Source organism: Phacochoerus africanus, chromosome X (assembly GCF_016906955.1).
Source record: "Phacochoerus africanus isolate WHEZ1 chromosome X, ROS_Pafr_v1, whole genome shotgun sequence".
Classification (NCBI taxonomy): domain Eukaryota; kingdom Metazoa; phylum Chordata; class Mammalia; order Artiodactyla; family Suidae; genus Phacochoerus; species Phacochoerus africanus.
This window is the reverse complement of record NC_062560.1, coordinates 32,909,184-32,926,825: the sequence shown is the minus strand read 5'-3', so window position 1 is coordinate 32,926,825 and position 17,642 is coordinate 32,909,184. Positions and strand designations below refer to the sequence as shown.

Sequence of the window (17,642 nt, the reverse complement as noted above, 5' to 3'; positions counted from 1 at the left end):
GGTACTGATAATACCAACGATGTGTAGAGAAAATGCCAGCACTTAGCAACTTCAGTGAAATAATTACCTCATTCTTATCTGCTAATTTTAATAGGTTACAATTTTTTAAAATATGGTTTTGACATTACAATACTTTTTGCTTTACAAAAAAAAGGACACCCAAATGGTTGTGTGGCAAATCTTTACCTGAAAAGAGGCTGTCTAGTTATATACACAAAGTTTGAAGATCTTCCTTTTCCACTCACACACACACACACACACACACACGATCCCAGATTAGGACAATTCTCTCTCCTTCTGCTTTGCCTCCTGACTCCGCCTCACAGCAGAATCCTCGAAGAACACAGGCCACTTCAGGGGCAGGTTGCTCAAGCCCCAGGTGGTGGTGGTTTTACACAGGCCACAGGCTGTGTCACTGAAACACGTGAGCCTGGGGGACCCTCCCAGCCCTCCTGTTTGTTTCTCCCCAAGTATCTCCTCAAAGGGGAGGGAAGAGTCTCATCACAAAAGAACACGAGGAAAGGAGTGAAGCAGCATCAAGGCACGTTAAGGACCATAGGACTAACCCCGCCCACAGGTGACTGGCTCAGATGAGGTTGAACTTGGCCTGTCCCCATAGAGACCCCATTGCTGGACTGTCTCCCTGGGGTTACAGCGCCTGAGAGAGCTGGGCCCCCTGGAGTGTCAGGGACTTAGCCTGTCAAGGCTCCTCTCCATCCTTCGTCTCTGCATCCCCCTCTCCCTTGAGGGTCAAGTGCCCCATTCTCTGGGCTGGTCTGAGGCTGAGGTGAAAAATCCTGCCTCCCCGGCACAACAGTTGCATCCCTGCCTTCTGTCCTCTGCCCTCCAAACTGCATTAGTTAGTTCCTCCCATCAGAGTCATGTATGCTCAGATCTGAATGGTTGCTAATCTGTGACCCCCTGTGGGCTCACACCTTTCCATGTTAATAGGGACCTTCGGGTCTCTTCCCATGGGACTTCACAGAGATGGAAGGATGGGTGAAAGGGATGGGAATGGGGGCAGTTTTTGTTGGAAGCTATTTGGAAACAGGGACATCTGCCCTCAGATCACCCAGATGATGCCTCATAAGCCACAGCTCATGACCCTGCCTAGGGTGGGATTGAGTCAGATTTAGCATCCACTGCATGATGAGCACTCAGGACTTTGCGGAGAGGGTCTGCCCCTTCTCTCCTCTCTTCTCACTTCGGATTTCCCCACATACCTCTCCCCCAAGGTCGGAAATCATAGCATTTGGAGGCGGACTCGGCCTCCTGGGAGGAATGGGGAGCAGAACAGGAGGCGTGAGGCTGAGGCATCCAACCCCATTCTCCATCATGACTCCACGACATGTCCCTGGTTTTTCTCACTTCCCCAGATTCGCATGTATGTGCCCTTGCATCGATTCCCCCGCCTTTCAGTGTGGCAGCTGTGCTGCTCTTCACAGCATGACATTCTTGGGGGAAACCATGTGAAAATCTAAATGTCAATTGTGTCCTCATCTCCGACTGCAGATAGAAGCACTTGTCCTGTTATACTATGCAGTTCCCTTAGGAGCCACCTAGTATCATTTGTTAAATTTTTAAAAGCACAAGTTAAAGGCACAGTGCATCTCAATGCTTGGTTAAAACGTATTGCTATAGAATTATAAAGCAAGTTCATACTTCAGAAACTGACTGAATGAAATTAAAGGGCACAGATCCTAACACCTGAAGTTTGAAAGTAAGAGTCTTTCCTCACTTAATATTAATTCAGGTTTACTTAACATCGGTCCTAACGTTAGATCTGATGTGGCATTCCAGACTCATTGCACCCTTCAGCACTTGGCTTGGAATTGTTTTTTGTTTTTTTGTTTTTTTGGGGTTTTTTTTTTTTTTTTTGTCTTTTTAGGGCCGCACCCAAGGCATATGGAGGTCCCCAGGCTAGGGGTCGAATCGGAGCTACAGCTGCCAGCCACAGCCACACCAGATCCGGGCCGCGTCTGCGACCTACACCACAGCTCACTGCAACACTGGATCCTTAGCCCACTGCAAGCAAGGCCAGGGATCGAACCCGAAACCTCATGGTTTCTAGTCGGATTTGTTTCCACTGTGCCATGACAGGAACTCCCGGCTTGGAATTTTATAAAGCTGGGCATGGCAACTGATTATTGTGGCAGCAACAAAGTAGAAAATCAGAGTGAGTGGTGGTGTAGGTTAGACACAGAAAATCCTCCATCACCCTGCTGAAGCAGCTCCATTAGGCCCAATACAAGCAAATAAAATCTGAGATTGTAACGTGGTGTTTAGCTTCATAAGCATTTGATTATGTTTTGTCTATTGTTTGGAAGGAAAAAAAGAGCCATTGGTCAGGAGACACACACACACACTAGCATATAAAAATATATTGTTTCTGGAGTTCCCATCGTGGTTCAGTGGTTAGTGAATCCAACTAGGAACCATGAGGTTGCGGGTTCGATCCTTGGCCTTGCTCAGTGGGTTAAAGATCCGGCATTGCCATGAGCTGTGGTATAGGTTGCAGATGCATCTCAGATCCCTCGTGGCTGTGGCTGTGGCACAGGCCAGCAACAACAGCTTCGATTAGACCCCTAGTTTGGAAACCTCCATATGCTGTGGGAGCGGCCCCAGAAAAGGCAAAAAGACAAATATATATATATATATATATATATATATATATATATAGTTTCTTATAAAGAATAAAATCTTGGATTTCTACTCCTCATGGTTTCATTTGCATAAAATAATGCTAGTTGTAAAGTTCCAAACACTTCAATGTATCCCCATTGTAAGTTCATCAACATTAAACATGTGTTACCCCAGTTGTAATTATTCTGATATCACCTACTTTAAGAGGACTACCAAATCTATGCCATTAATAAAATTTTATTATCTACAAGAAAATATAGTACTAGTTTCTAAACCAGTGTTTGTAAATTTCAACCAGTCACCAAATAAAAATCAATGTTTTTCAGTTATTGCAGAGAAACTGGCTGATTTGTGAAATGGATATTCTATCAGTGGATTTACCAGACAGCATTTGCAAGTAGAGATAGAAATAACAGCTGTTTAAAGAATAAACAATCAAACATATAAATGGCAGCTAGAACCTGTTACTCTGCCAAAAACAAACAAATAGACGAACAAACAAAAAAAACCAGCCAAAACATGGTTTGGGGTCTGATCAACTGAAAGCCATTCTCTGCTCATCCCTGAGCCCCAGAAGGCTGAGCCCTGCTGAGGGTATTGCCTGGGTTCCTCTGTGCTCTGCTCCAGGGGGGTTAGCCCCGTGGGAGGCGTCTACAGGAACTTGGAGGGCAGGAAGAGCCAGGTCTTAGAACTGATCACCTGCACATCCCCCTGGCTTGGGCAGTGATGGCACTGACTGGGCTTCTCCATGGCAGTGGCGGCAGTGATGGCAGTGACAGCCCCTGCCCAGCGACCCTTCCTGCAAGGCTCCTGCTCTTCACCAGCCATCAAAACGTCTTTCCCCTTCAGATGTGGTAAAGGCTTCCATTGCTACAGGTCCCTGGGTGCCTCAACAGTCCCATGGGCTTTCTGAAGCCTGTCCACACGTCTGTAAATAGCCCTACACAAAAAGAAGCCACCCAAGAGGTCATGTTGCCAGCCACTTTCCTTGGTTTTTAACAGATGGAATCAGGCAAATGTCACACAGCTATTGCTAAATTAGCTATTGTTAAATTAGGGAGTCTCTGGACTCCCAGTCTAGGCATTACCCCTCACAACCCTCTGCCCTATTCCCACACGGAAAGAGGCCCAGGAGCAGGGGTTACAGGAGTAAGAGGTAAGACCATGGAACATCCAAATAAGAGAGGGTGGAGGGGCGTGAAGAGAGAGGCATGGTCTGTGCACCTGCCTTGTGGTCCACAGCGCTGTGTAAGGCTACACCCCTCAGAGGCAGAGAAATGCCACCTTCTCACAGAAAAGTAGTTATGCAGATTTCCTACCTCCTCCCACAAAGGTCAACTCACATTCCACCTTCTTTTTGAAGCCTTCCTGTAACTGAAACCACTAAACAAAATGGAATGCCCGTAGAATTTATGGCTCATAATGTTGTTGTGAAGATCAAGCGAGATAACGCATATTGGAATTCTTTGTAGAAAGTGATAGATTGATAGTATTATTAATGAGAAACATCAATTAAAGATGAGAATTCTTACCTCTGGCATATGGTGTGTGTTTTGACCTGAAAGGAAATGTAGAGAAGTTGCAGCTATTTTAACGTGTAAATAATACTTCTCAGCTTTCCTCACAAGGCTCGAAGGAAGGAGCTCCATGAAGAATGAGTAAATAACTTAAACTGGCTTAGATTGTCACCAGAACGTTGGCTCCAGGGTCTCTTTTCATCTTGCGTTACACATCGTGGCCATGTCTGCAGTAGACAACTTTCCTTTATACAATCAACTAAGGGTGAGGTGGTCTCATGAGACTCTGAGACAGTCTGTATAATGGGCAGGGACAGAGTCTGACTGTCGCATTCCAGAACATAACTACAACCTTTGCTGAGTGGTCAATGTTGGATGGATTACATCGTTTCCAGTAGATTTTCGAGAAACGTCCAGTAAAACAGCTCCCACAAGAAATGAGGATTTACTAAATCATACTTTTCAGAGGAATCGCTGGCCTCAGAACTAGCGGAGTCAGCTCTAAGAGAGAAAGAAACAGGAGACCTTCCCCTGAGCTGTACTTAACACAGAAGCAGCCGGCGAGAACTCCGAAACTGTCTGGCAAGGAGCGTGCTGCTTTCACAGCCTGGGGGGAGGCCGGCTTCCTCAAACCCCGGGCACCGTCCTGTTCCAGCACTCAGGCCTCGCTTTCCATCCGGGCTGAGAACCTTGAAACAACTTAGAGAAACAGTCTGCGTGGTGGAGAAGGGAGCCCAGATTCAATGGAGTTGTTTCCTCTCGAGAGCCAAGAAGAAACACAGGCTGCAGAGTCCCTGGTTCACCCTGAGGACGTTCTGCTGGTTCGCTGAGCGCCAGTGGATGCAGAAGCAGGTGCGAAGTGCTCTCGGGAACCAGGATGCACGTGTTCCCGGGAAACAGATTTCTCCCATGGAAGACAGAGCCCTTTCCCTGGAGTACCTGCCCCAGAAACACTGGGCACCGAGCTGCAGAGAGAGCTCCGCCAAGCACTTGGGGGAGAGAACGCCGGAGCTGCTGCTTCAGCTTGGGGATGAGCTGGGTACTGCGCATGCTCCGATGCTGTCGCAGCCAGACAGACAGACACTCAGCATGACCCGAGGGGGACAAGCCTGTTTGCTTTCGTTTACATACACCTGCAGCAATATCAGCATGTTCCAAAGAAAGCTGTCAGCATACTTCAGACTTAGAAAAGACCCCCCCCGAAGCAATTTACTCTTATTCAAAGGCCACCAAATTGCGACACAGATTCTGACTTGAAGAAGGCAGTGGACCAGTTTCGTCAGAGGTGGGCTTTGAGGAAAGTCGATCTTGGTCTACCGTGTGTTGCTGGTCTGTTTGAATGAGCTCTCTGAAGCTGGGCATCAGGCGCTAGTCCTTGGAATAAAGGCCATAGGTTATAAGTTAAGAAAACATTTGCCTAAGGTCAAGGGAGTTTTACAGGCTGTTAGAGGAAGCCATTTGGAGACCATTTGGGCATTTGCCTGTGGACCATGTGGTAACCTTTTGTCATTTTGGAAGGGCCAGGTCAGGGACCTTAGTGGCCCACCCCGGGGACCGATGCTTCCCAGGAGCTGGACACCATCAGGATATATTTGAGCTCAGGGCCTAGGTCGAAATCACCAGATCTCCAAAAGCACTTAGCGAAGAGCTTGAGCTGTGACGTTCAAGTCAGGAAACGCTGTGGCCTACCCCCCCTGTGTGCCCCCTCTTCTCCTTGCATGGTCGGTGAGACTCTGAAGGGGCCGTCTGGACTCTGGCCGGATCTCTCCTCCGCTTGCCTCGTGGGTGCGTGCCCTCCACACCCATGCCTGTTACTGCACTGGAAGCTGACGGACTGCCTGACGGTTTGTGGAACAAGGCCCTGAGGCTACAAAGGATGGGAGAGGGCAGGGCTGAAGGCACCATGTGCAGGTGGGGGATGTCTAGGGCAAGGACCAAGAGGAGGTCTGGGAGCTCGGGAGCGTGGCTGAGAATCCACTGTTCCTCCGACCCCTCAATACTATTGACGTAGGTTGCCCATCTCTCAGGATTAGCTCCTAAACCCAAGAACTAAGGGGAACAGCTCGCATGACAAAAAGTAGCTTTGCCCATCCACAACGGTTTGGTCTAGCTGAGGAGTGTCATTAGAATCCAGAGCTCCGGCCAAGCCACTTGCAAGCTGTGTCTCTGGCACGTTCTCTCCAAGCCCTAGCTCTGCTGTCGCGAAATGGGGTGACAACACCTCCCTCAGGAGGGCGTTGTGAAGATCGCATGGACAGGAGAAAGCTCTGCCGGTAAGCAGCACAGAGAAGCTGTGCAGTGACCCCTGGCATCCTGTCACACTGAAAGGGACCTAGATCAGATCTCGGCCAATTCCCTGTACACACGAGAACACTCAGGTCCTGGGTGTTGTCATTTCCTCCTGGGTACCCAAGAGTTTCACCCCAAGCGCAGAAGAGGAACACAGGTTTCCTGTCTCCCGGTTGCATGTTTTTCATTCTACGTGACACATCTCTTTTATCCGTTTACAAATACTGTACCGTAACGTTGTCCCTGTGCTGCATTAATAAGAGATGTCTTCGGGTGAATAACTTTTTGCTGTAGGACACGCAGTAGGGAAGAGGGGAAAGTAGACAGAAAGTGAGGTTTTGTGTATAAAGGATGAACCCTACAGAGGGGAGCTTAACGAAGGGCCTTGGACGTGGTGTGGGGGTTCTGATGAGACTAGCACACATTTGTATAGCACCTCTGAACTCACTCTTCACAGAATGATGAGTCAGCATGATGCTGCCTCCTTATTGTCCTCACAGACATCTCCCGGCTTTCCTCTGACTAACGTGCCTCTCCAGAAGTTCAGGTAGACACTCTGACAAAACACAGATGAGCTTGCTTTGGGAATCACTGCCACGAAGTTTTCTGTGAATCTTCATTTTTCTCTCTCTGGTAGCTTCAAGATGAAGTGTAGAAGCAGTGACAGGAAGGAGCCACAGCATGGAGAGTTCTTTCATGGTTCGTAGGCCCCTTGACTGCTGGGGACAGCACACTCCCATTTAAAGAGAACTGCCAAATCTGTCACCCTCGTCCCTGCCTTTCCTTTAATTACCCTGAACCAGTGAAGAGGTTTGTGTGTGGAGACAGCATAGGAAGCAGGCACAGGCCTGGATTTTTGCCGCCCTCCCTCTTCTGCCTCCTCCCCAACCTGCAGATCCACAAATGAGCCGCTCGCCGATGGAAGGTGAGATGCGGTCCCCTGGTTCGTAGGTGTCTGTCTTTGTGTCTCTATGTGCTTTTTCCATAGACATGAACTCGTATCGTAACTAAGGCAGCAGAACATGTTCAACCTCCCCAGAAGCAGAAGAATCAGTCACAATCTGTCAGAAAACAACTGCTTGCCAAGGAGCTATTTGAGAAGCACTAACCTTAGTTTAATATGTTATTGATTTTCTAAACTGTTAAGTATGGTTTATAATCGCAATAACCTACATGATACCACTCATTACGTCAGTTAATACCTAGTTTATTAGAACATTAACTTTCGCCACAGGCAATTAACTGACAAACTGATTGTGTGTGTGTGTGAGAGAGAGAGAGAAAGAAAGAGAGAGAGAGAGAGACTTTTAATGAGAGATTTCTAAGTGAACATTAGTTAAGTGTTTCTAAATGGCTGTGGGAGCCTGGCAGTGTAGCCCAAACTCTTCTTATTCTTACCTTTTCTTCCTGGAAGAAACAGGCCAGTACTATGGGAGTATGAAACCCCTCTGACATTAGTGAGCTAATCCACACTTAGCCATTACAAAATCATGTATATAATTAATTAAATGTCACTATAAATGGAAAGTGGTGTGTGTGTGTGTGTGTGTGTGTGTGTGTGTGTACATATACTGTGGGTAACTTTGTAAGAGGATAAGGAAGAGTTCTAAACTATGTAAAAACATTAAGTACTGCCCCCAAATTGGTGGAAGATAGGTTCATCTTTTTTCCGTTCTAGGGAGGTATCATAACATAACGAAAGTTATTTAGATTTTATTCTATGCTCAACTTAGTCTGTTTCTATGAAATATTGTCTACCTATCTATGCTCATATGACAATTTTTCCCTAAGGCCCTTTACAAAAAATGTTTAAGAATCTCACTAAACTATATATGAAAACATATATGTGCCTTAATAAGTTGCCTTGATATCTTTGGAGCTTGTTTGTTTGTTTTTGCCCACGCCCGCAGCATGTAGAAGTTCTCAGGCCAGGTATCAAACCTGCACCATAGCAGTGACCCAAGCTGCTGCAATGACATCAGGTCCTTAACCGACTGAACCACAAGGGAACTCCAACATCTTTGTTTTTTAAAAAGCTTAAAAACTGGTATTTGAAGGATACAAGACTTCCAGAATGGTAGAGTAAGGAGACTGGCAAATCCTCTGCCTCACACACAATAATAAAACTGGACAAATTGTCAAAACCACCATTTCAATATTGTTTGAAAATCTACCAAAGGCATACAACAAGCTGAGAAGCATTTGTTTATGCTCAAAAAACTGTTGAAATTCGGGTCTCAGGTATAAACAGTGTCAGTCTATGGCATTTTTACCTGTACCTGCTCCCTGTCTTCCCCTGCCTCTTACTAACCTCATTCTGGATGGCAGGTGAACAAAGCCATAAAATCAGGGTCTTCACTGCCAGTTGAGGCTAATCTAATCTGAAAATCCACACACAGGTACTCTGTCTGAAACAATAGTTATTTTAGTGACAATCAGGGAAGGCCAACATCATACCTAAGTTGTGATACTGGATGAAACAATTTACTATACAACTCAGCAATTTCACTCCTAAGTATCTACCCCCAAAAGGTGAACACACAGGTCCACACATAGACTTGTATACAAATGTCCATAGCAGCACTATATGCAATAGTAAAAAAAAAAAAAACCTAAAAATAACCCAAACCTCCACCAATTAATGAATGGTTAAACAAAATGTGGCATACACATAAATATAATTCGGCAATACAAAAGAAGAAAATACTTCTATACACTACAACATAGAGATAAATCTTTTGAAAAAGAGCTAAGTGAAAGAAGCCACATATCGTATAATTGCCCATATGTGGAAAGTCCAGAAAAGGCAAAACTATAGAACTAGAAAACAGATTAGTCATTATCAAGGACCAGGGGTACAACTGTAGAATAAATTTAAATAAGCAAATGGGATCATATTAGATTGTAATTACAGTTATGCAGCTCTATGATTTACTACAAAAAACATTTAATTGTACACTTAAAATGGAATTGTATATAAGAGTACCACAATGAAGCTGTTAAAAACTGGTATACAATGGAGTATAAAAATAAATAAATAAATAAATAAATAAATAAATACGAGTAAGAATACTAGCACTAATTGAATAATCATTAGCTCCATTATAATAATCTTACTTCTCTTAAAGTATGACGCTTCTTGAAAAAGCATTGTAAGGTTCTAAGTAAGTTTTGTTTTTTGGGTTTGTTTGCTTTTTTTTTTTGCCTTTTTTATGGCCACTCCTGCTGCAAATGGAAGTTCCCAGGCTAGGGGGTCAAAGTAGAGCTGCAGCTGCAAGCTTATCCCACAGCCACAGCAATTCAGGATCCAAGCCATGTTTGCAGCCTACACCACAGCTCACGGTGACACCAGATCCTTAACCCACTGAGCGAGGCCAGGGATCAAACCCACATCCTCATGGATACTAGCTGGGTTTGTTACCACTAAGCTGTAATGGGAGCTCCCTAAGTAAGTTTTATAAAGCAAATCTTTTATTGCTTCATAATATACTAAAATAGAAAATTCTATGAGCCCCATGATTTTCCTTGGTATATCTTAAGAAATTTTCCCATCTAGAAATAGTTTCGTAAATCATAATAATAATAATTTAAGATAGTTATAGGTGAATCTATTCTGAAATTACAACATACGTAATTATATAAACTACATATAGGATACAGGAAAAACACAGGATTTGCTCCATATTTCATCTACTGAAAGAGGAAAGAATAATTGCTAATAATTTACTTTGGCATTAGCTTGGCATTAGACATTGCACTGAACAAAAGAGTGAATACCATTTCAGATAATATGTACCAAGGTCTTCTGAGATTAATATAATTGTGAATTTCTAAACTAATTGAGGAAGCTGAGACTATTGTCCTTATGTTCCTTTATAGTTTCTTTGCCAGAGGTTGATCAGAAGCTCAGTTTATATTTTGTCAGAACAACAGCAACTCAATAAAAAAGTTATGCTGAAAAGATTTTTCCTAAAATGTAGGAGATAAAATTATGGCCAATATGCTTTATCTTTCTTTAAATTTAAAATGTTGGAAGAGCCATTTCTACCTATGAAAGTTATTTAACATATATGTATATATTTAAGTAAATAATATTATCTAATGTTGATGAAGTTTGATAATACCACATGGTGCTGTTGACCTTGCCAAATAGAAAACAATTTGTCAGTAGAATCTTGAAACACAAAATTCTTCATCCCTGTATCTAATTCTGTTTCTGAGAATCTATCCAAATATCCTGCTACTTAAGCACTGCTTCTATAGATGCAGACTTTTAGGGGTTTAGGGTATGTTGTGGATATGAGAAAAAACAATCTGACTCAAAGAATCTTAAATACTTGCTAATTTCAAAGTGCCAGCCTGCATCATGATAAAAGAATTGACAGAGGTTAATGTAGGTTAAATCTCTTTTCCCCTCTGACATATTTTCTGCAAAGCCCATTCAGCTTCATTGCTTTGTCAATCATACCCCATGTAAATTAATAGAGATATTACCAAAAGATCTAGGCAAAGTGAGTCTGCATTTGTGGCCCTCAAGGCTAATGTAGAAACAATTGTCACTTAAGTCCCACTTCATAAAGTTTTATTGTTTTTAAAGCTTTCGGCACTTTTGTGACCTGCCATTGAGCATGCTTAGAGTCCTCATTTAGGTCCCCAAGCTTCTGATAGCTTTGCACCAACCATATCATTTATGTAACAGGATGATAAATGCAATTCTTCCTGTAGGCTCAAAGAGAGGACACAGGCTTATGAGAAGAGAACAATAGTTGCCCAGTAACTGCAGGATCTAAGCCAAGGGGCTGGCCCATCTGTGTAGGATTTGCAAAGCGGGTGGGTGGCCCAATGCTGGGTCTTCCAGCATTAACAGATCACCCACCTCCAGATCAGATAAAAGGGAGTTCCTGTCATGGCTCAGTGGTTAACGAATCCGACTAGGAACCATGAGGTTGCGGGTTCAATCCCTGGCCTCACTCAGTGGGTTAAGGATCCGGCGTTGCCCTGAGCTGTGATGTAGGTTGCAGATGCGGCTTGGATCCCGTGTTGCTGTGGCTCTGGCGTGAGCGGTCTAAGAAATGGCAAAAAGATTAAAAAAAAAAAAATCAGGTAAGAGGATGAGATTAAAAAGATATTTAATTTCATTTTTGTTGGTTTGTTTTGGTTTATACTTCTTACTGAATTATTATAGCCAAAAAAGAAGTGCATGTATTACAAGTGTGCAGCTCAATAAAATCTTACAAACTAAGTTTACCCATAAGACTAGAATCAGATCAGGAAACAGAACATTACCAGCTCCACAGATTCTTCCCTCAAGCTTCTTCCAGCCAATCATGCCACTACTTTTTTTTTTTTCTGGCTGCCCTCGTAGCATATGGAAGTTCCCGAACCAGGGATTGAATCTGAGCCACAAATGCAACCTACCACCTACACCATAGCTGAAGCAACGCTGGATCCTTAACCCATTGTGCCAGGGCCGGGAATCGAACTGGCACCTCCTCAAAGACAAGCGAGATCATTAACCCACTGTGCCACAGTGGGAACTCTGCAGTTCTTTATTTTTTAAATTTCTATTGAAATATAGTTGACTTAAAATAGTTTGTTGGTTTCAGGTGTACAGTACAGTGAGTCAGTTATACATACATATATACTCTTTTTCTACATTATTTTCCATTATAGATAATTACAAAATATTGAGTATAGTTCTCTGTGGTGTATAGTACATCCTTGTTGGTTATTTACTTTATATAAAGTATTGCGTATATTTTAATCTCAATCTCTTAATTTATCCATCTCCCACTGCCCACCCCACTATTCTTGACCTCTAACATAACATGGAATAACCTGGCCTATATTAAGGATTTTATATAAAAGATGTCATATAGTATATACTCTTGTGCCTGGCACATCTGTTCAATATTGTGTTTTTGATATATTGATGTGTGCAACTATAGAATGATTGTCCTCAATGCTGTATAGCATTACATTCTATTATTTTTCCATTCTATTATTGATGGGCAATTGGGTATTTGGGGGCTATTACAAATAGGGCTTCTACAAACATACTTTTGTTGAACATTTATGTGCATGTCTTTTAGATACATGCCTAAAGAGCAGAATTGCAGAGTTCCCGTCGTGGCTCAGTGGTTAACAAATTCGACTAGGAACCATGGGGTTGTGGGTTTGATCCCTGGCCTTGCTCAGGGGCTTAAGGATCCGGTGTTGCCGTGTGCTGTGGTGTAGGTTGCGGACACGGCTCAGATCCCACGTTGCTGTGGCTCTGGTGTAGGCCAGCGGCTACAGCTCTGATTGGACCCCTAGCCTGGGAACCTCCATATGCCACGGGAGCGGCCCTAGAAATGACAAAAGGACAAAAAGTCAAAAAAAAAAAAAAGAGTGGAATTGCTAGGTCATAGAGACTAGATATGTTCACCTATGGTGTATAATGCCAAAGCATTTTCTAGTTATTATACCAATTTATCCTCTCATCTGTAGTATATGAGCGTTCCAGTTGCTTTGCCTCCTCAATAACACTGAGTATTTTCTTACTCATTTTAGCTGTTCTATAGGGTATATAGAAGTGTATAGTAGTAGGATTTAGTTCAAGGAAGATTTAATTACACTGTGCTTTACCTCCACTCAAGTGAGAGGAACTTTGAGATTTAAAAAACAAACAAACAAACAAACAAAAAACAACTTCAAATGTGTTTCCAAGAGCTCGAGGAACAAAAGAACAAGCACCTGACTTCTGCCTAAGAATTTAAAGGCAAGACTTATGGCTAGTGCTGTCCTTTGCTCTCCACACAGAGCAGAGAGGGCAGCCTAGGGAGCCAGCTCCTCTGTCAACAAAACTGAGTAAGAGGTGCAGGTTTCCTGGGAACAAATATGACTTTGAAAAAGGGATCCAATCTGGGCTTTTTCAACATTTACTCCAACCCAGAGGACTGATTGGGAAACATTGGGACCCCAATTATAAACAGCTGAAATCCCAGAGGTCAAAGGTAAAGTTGTATACACCCAACCAGTCAAAAGGCATTCTTCTCACCAAGGAGTAGAAGTGGGAGGTCACCAACAGGAAAATTGCTGAGGACCCCATAAATGTACCCTGTGGGAAGGAAAGGGGTATCACTGGAAAAATATAATCACCAAAATACCTCAACACCTCATTCCAAATGAAGTGACCAATTAAACTCCTGCCTTTTTTATCATTGCCCTGGGGTCAGCCATATAGTAATTAGCAAACAATTAAGAGAAGAAGCTAGTTCCTGTCCTTTTCCTGTTGTCAGCTTCCAGCACTGGAGAAGGTCTGTGCTTAGGGAGGAGAAAAGTTTAACTGAATAAGTTTTTCATTTGAAATAGGCCTTTACTAGACTGGAGTTAAGTCATACAAGATAAATTTGTCAGTGCTTTAAAGACATTAAAATTTTTTTTACTAGTTAAGAGGGAATGGAAAAGCCAGGGGGCATATGGAGGATTTCATCCAGAGGCAGAGAGAAAACAGACGGACATTAAGAATTACAAGGAGAAGGATGAGAAAGAAGAAGGAAGATTTTATATAATAGAGGTGATTGACAGTGTTTTAAAAACTCAGAAAAAAACCTCTGAAAATCTCAGTGTTGATCTCCTCTATGATATTCAGTCCTTTACAGACACGGTTTACAAGCATGCAATAAACAGCAAAGTGTTTCAAGTTTATGTGAAAATTGCTGCAGTGCAGGTAAAGACAAATCAACTTCAACTACTACCCAATCATGCACTTCAGAAAAAAGGCAAAAATCATTCAACCAAAGGTGTGTCAGATTGACATCTCTGAGTGACAGCTACTTCTGCTTATCAATAAACAGTGATATCTGTGTGACTGTGCCTTAACTTGAAGACTGGTCCAACAAACTATTTTGACAGCTCTTGGGCTAGAAACAGCCCTGCTCCAGTTATAATAGCAGCATGTGTAATCAACATACAGGCTACTAAAGCTTCTGTGCCACGAGTAGGTTATAAGTTCAAGGGGTACATCGAGTGTAAGCACTCCACCAAGTGACACACAACCAGCCATTTGTCCAACATCAAAGCCTACAGTCTTTTAGAGTCCATTCTTCAAAAGTCTGGTAGACCAACGTACCTAGACCTTCAGGGAATGTAAACAATTTACCTAATCCTGTAGTAGGAGTCAAGAGGACATCCCCACCTCATAAAGAAAAGCATCCCAAGAAAACCAAAACAGAAAAGAATAAAATAAGTGGAAATGCTAACAGTCTTATTTTGAGTGGGCATGAGAAAACGGAGATGAAGGAACAACTATATATTAAAAAATACAGCTCGGAGTTCCTGCCGTATGGCTGTGGCTCAGGTTGCTGCAGAGGTGCATGTTCATTACCTGGTCTGGGAATCTCCATATGCCATGGGTGTGGCCATAAAAATATAAGTAAATAAATACAGTAAATAAATACAACTCAACTAGAAACTAAGGATCTTCTCTTTTGGCTTCTCAGAAAACACCTAGTACAGACCTCTTCATTATCCCTTGTCACCCTTCAAATTCTATTCTGGTTATCAAGTATTCAATAAAACTGAGATTTAACTGGTCAAAACAACTTTGGGGGTCCACAAACAATATCTGCCAACTCCACCTGTTGTCTTCAAATGCTAAAAAAGGAAAATAGAGTGTACAAGATTAGACATGACTGAAAAAGGATCTAGGTTTGTTTGCCAGCCTCCCTCACTAGGCTAATCAGCATTTATCAGAAGTCCTAATCAGTAACTGCAGAGCCAAGAGTGCTATCATCAATTTATTATCAACTGTATGAAGGATGGCAAATATTGATAAACTTATTTTTTCTTAATCCGGGCAAAGAAAACTAACCGATTTTTCCAAATAAAATGTTTTATGATTCTCCATTGTGCTTCATTCTATATGTACATTTTTCATGATAAATTGAAATTATTCGAGCTCTCCCTCTATGTTTCAAAATTAATTTTCCAAAGTCAGCGTATAGTATTTACATCCTTTGGAGATGCATTACTTGAGGTTTTCTTTTCACCATTACTTTATACTGTCTACCCACATTTTTGTTCTCTGTATTCACTTTGTCTTTTCCTCCGACTACCAAAGAGAAAATATGGTGTATTAACAGGGGAAGTGCACAATGTCTGGTGTTTTGGTGGCTGTGGATTTAGATTGAAATACCAGGAACAGATTTAGTCTTATTTTGTTTATACAATGGGGAAAAAAAATTCAGCTTATTAACGTTTCATGGAATTTCACTCAAGCTTTGCCAAGTAGGAAAGTTGGACATATCCTGGGTTGTGACTTTTTAATTCTAATTTTAATAACCTAGAGATCAGATTGTTGTTTTCACATGATATATATAGTATCTCATGACTGGAGTTTTTTTGTCCTATAATATCTATACTGCTGTTGTTTTTCAATAGCTATATTGTAAACAGATGATATACTTCTTCATTGAAAACATTTAAAACACACACACAAACTTGAAAAAAACAAAACAAAACAAAACAAAACAAAAACAGCAGCAACAACCAACACCGAGGTTAAGGGGAAAAAAGTTAAAATGAAATAAGTTAAAATATTTAGCATTAAAGGAGTTGGTATTGTAAATGTATTTAACTGTGCTCAATATTTCTAATTTTCTATGACATAAGTATATAACATTTGTAATGTTAAGAATATAAAACTAAAAGATTTGAGCAGTTAATTTGGAACAAACATTAGAGAGCCAATGATTTGGATTTTACTTTAAATGGTTAGATTAATTTAATGGCAGTTTTCATTGTCTATACATTTAGAAGTCTTGAGGGAAATAATTTATAAGATTTCCACAAAATATAGTGGGTAAATATATATGTATGTATAGATATGTGAATGTCTCTCTCTATATTGTGTGTGTATATGTATATGTGTGTGTACGTATATATAGTTCAAAAGTATTTTATTGCCTATCTTGTATATAGTACTTTTTAAGTTACAGTTGCAAAATTTTATAACAGATATGGAACTCTGCCTTGCTGGAGCCTAGAAAACTATAAAGTGTAAGAGTCAAAATGATTTTTTTATACATGTTTTCATGTTTTTTTTTTTTTTTTTGGCCACACCCACAGCATGTGAAAGTTCCTGGACAAGGGATTGAATCCACACCACAGCAGTGACCCAAGCTGGCATAATGACAATGGCGGATCAGTAACCAGAGGCACCAAAAGAGAACTCCTGTTTTCATGTGGTTTTAATGGGATTACAGGATATTTTATGGCAGAGATGCCAGTGTTAGCTCAATCATCAAATAATTCCTTGTCTATTACTAACATCAATGTCTGGAGGTTATTTCTAAATTATAACCATGGCCCAACCTTATGATGTCCTGAAACTTAACAACTCTAAACTTTTTGAAACTCTTTGTTAGGGATGTAGTTTAGGGTCTTTTAAAAAGTCTAGATAATATGGTCTCAATACCTTGTAGATAGTCCAATGTCCCATCAAAGATTTTTGCAAATTCCTGGTAGAGGCACTAAAGTACAGGGAGGAACTCCAGCTCTGATTGTTTGCCTTCAATTAATTCTTTTTTTTTTTTGTCTTTTTTTAGGGCCGCACCCACAGCATATGGAAGTTCCCAGACTAGGGGTCGAATCAGAGCTGTAGCTGCCAGCCTACTCCACAGCCACAGCAACACAGGATCCAAGCTGTATCTGCAACCTATACCACAGCTAACAGCAACACCGGATCCTTTAACCCACTGAGTGAGGCCAGGGATCAAACTTGAGTCCTCATGGATACTAGTTGGGTTCATTACTACTGAGCCACAGTGGGAACTCCTGCCTTCAATTAATTCTTATCCTGGACTCTGTGTCTCAGGATTGTTCCTTTCACTCTACCCTAAAGGAAAACCTAATATGAGACACAAATCCTACTCCTTGAGGCCTGAAGCCAAAAGCAAATAAGATATTATTTTTAAAAGAATTCTATTGAATAATATATGAGCATAATATACCAAAGTAAATTTAAATTGTATGTTAGATATGTTTATCCTTCAAATCCATTGATTACCTAGGTATCAACGAAACGATGTTGCCTGCCGTATCAGTAAGCAAAGGATGTTGCAGCCATCAAGCCACGACAGCCACCCCATACAGGAAGCCCTGAGGGAACTCAGGATGGAGACAAATGGGCTTCCCTCTGCCAAGCTCTGA

The 17,642-nt window shown here is 41.9% G+C and overlaps 1 pseudogene; it reads left to right on the top strand.

The window, feature by feature from the left end:
- The first annotated feature begins 6,910 nt into the window (after positions 1–6,910).
- LOC125117988 (poly(A) polymerase alpha-like) lies at positions 6,911–15,103 on the top strand (annotated as a pseudogene).
- Positions 15,104–17,642: the final 2,539 nt, after the last annotated feature.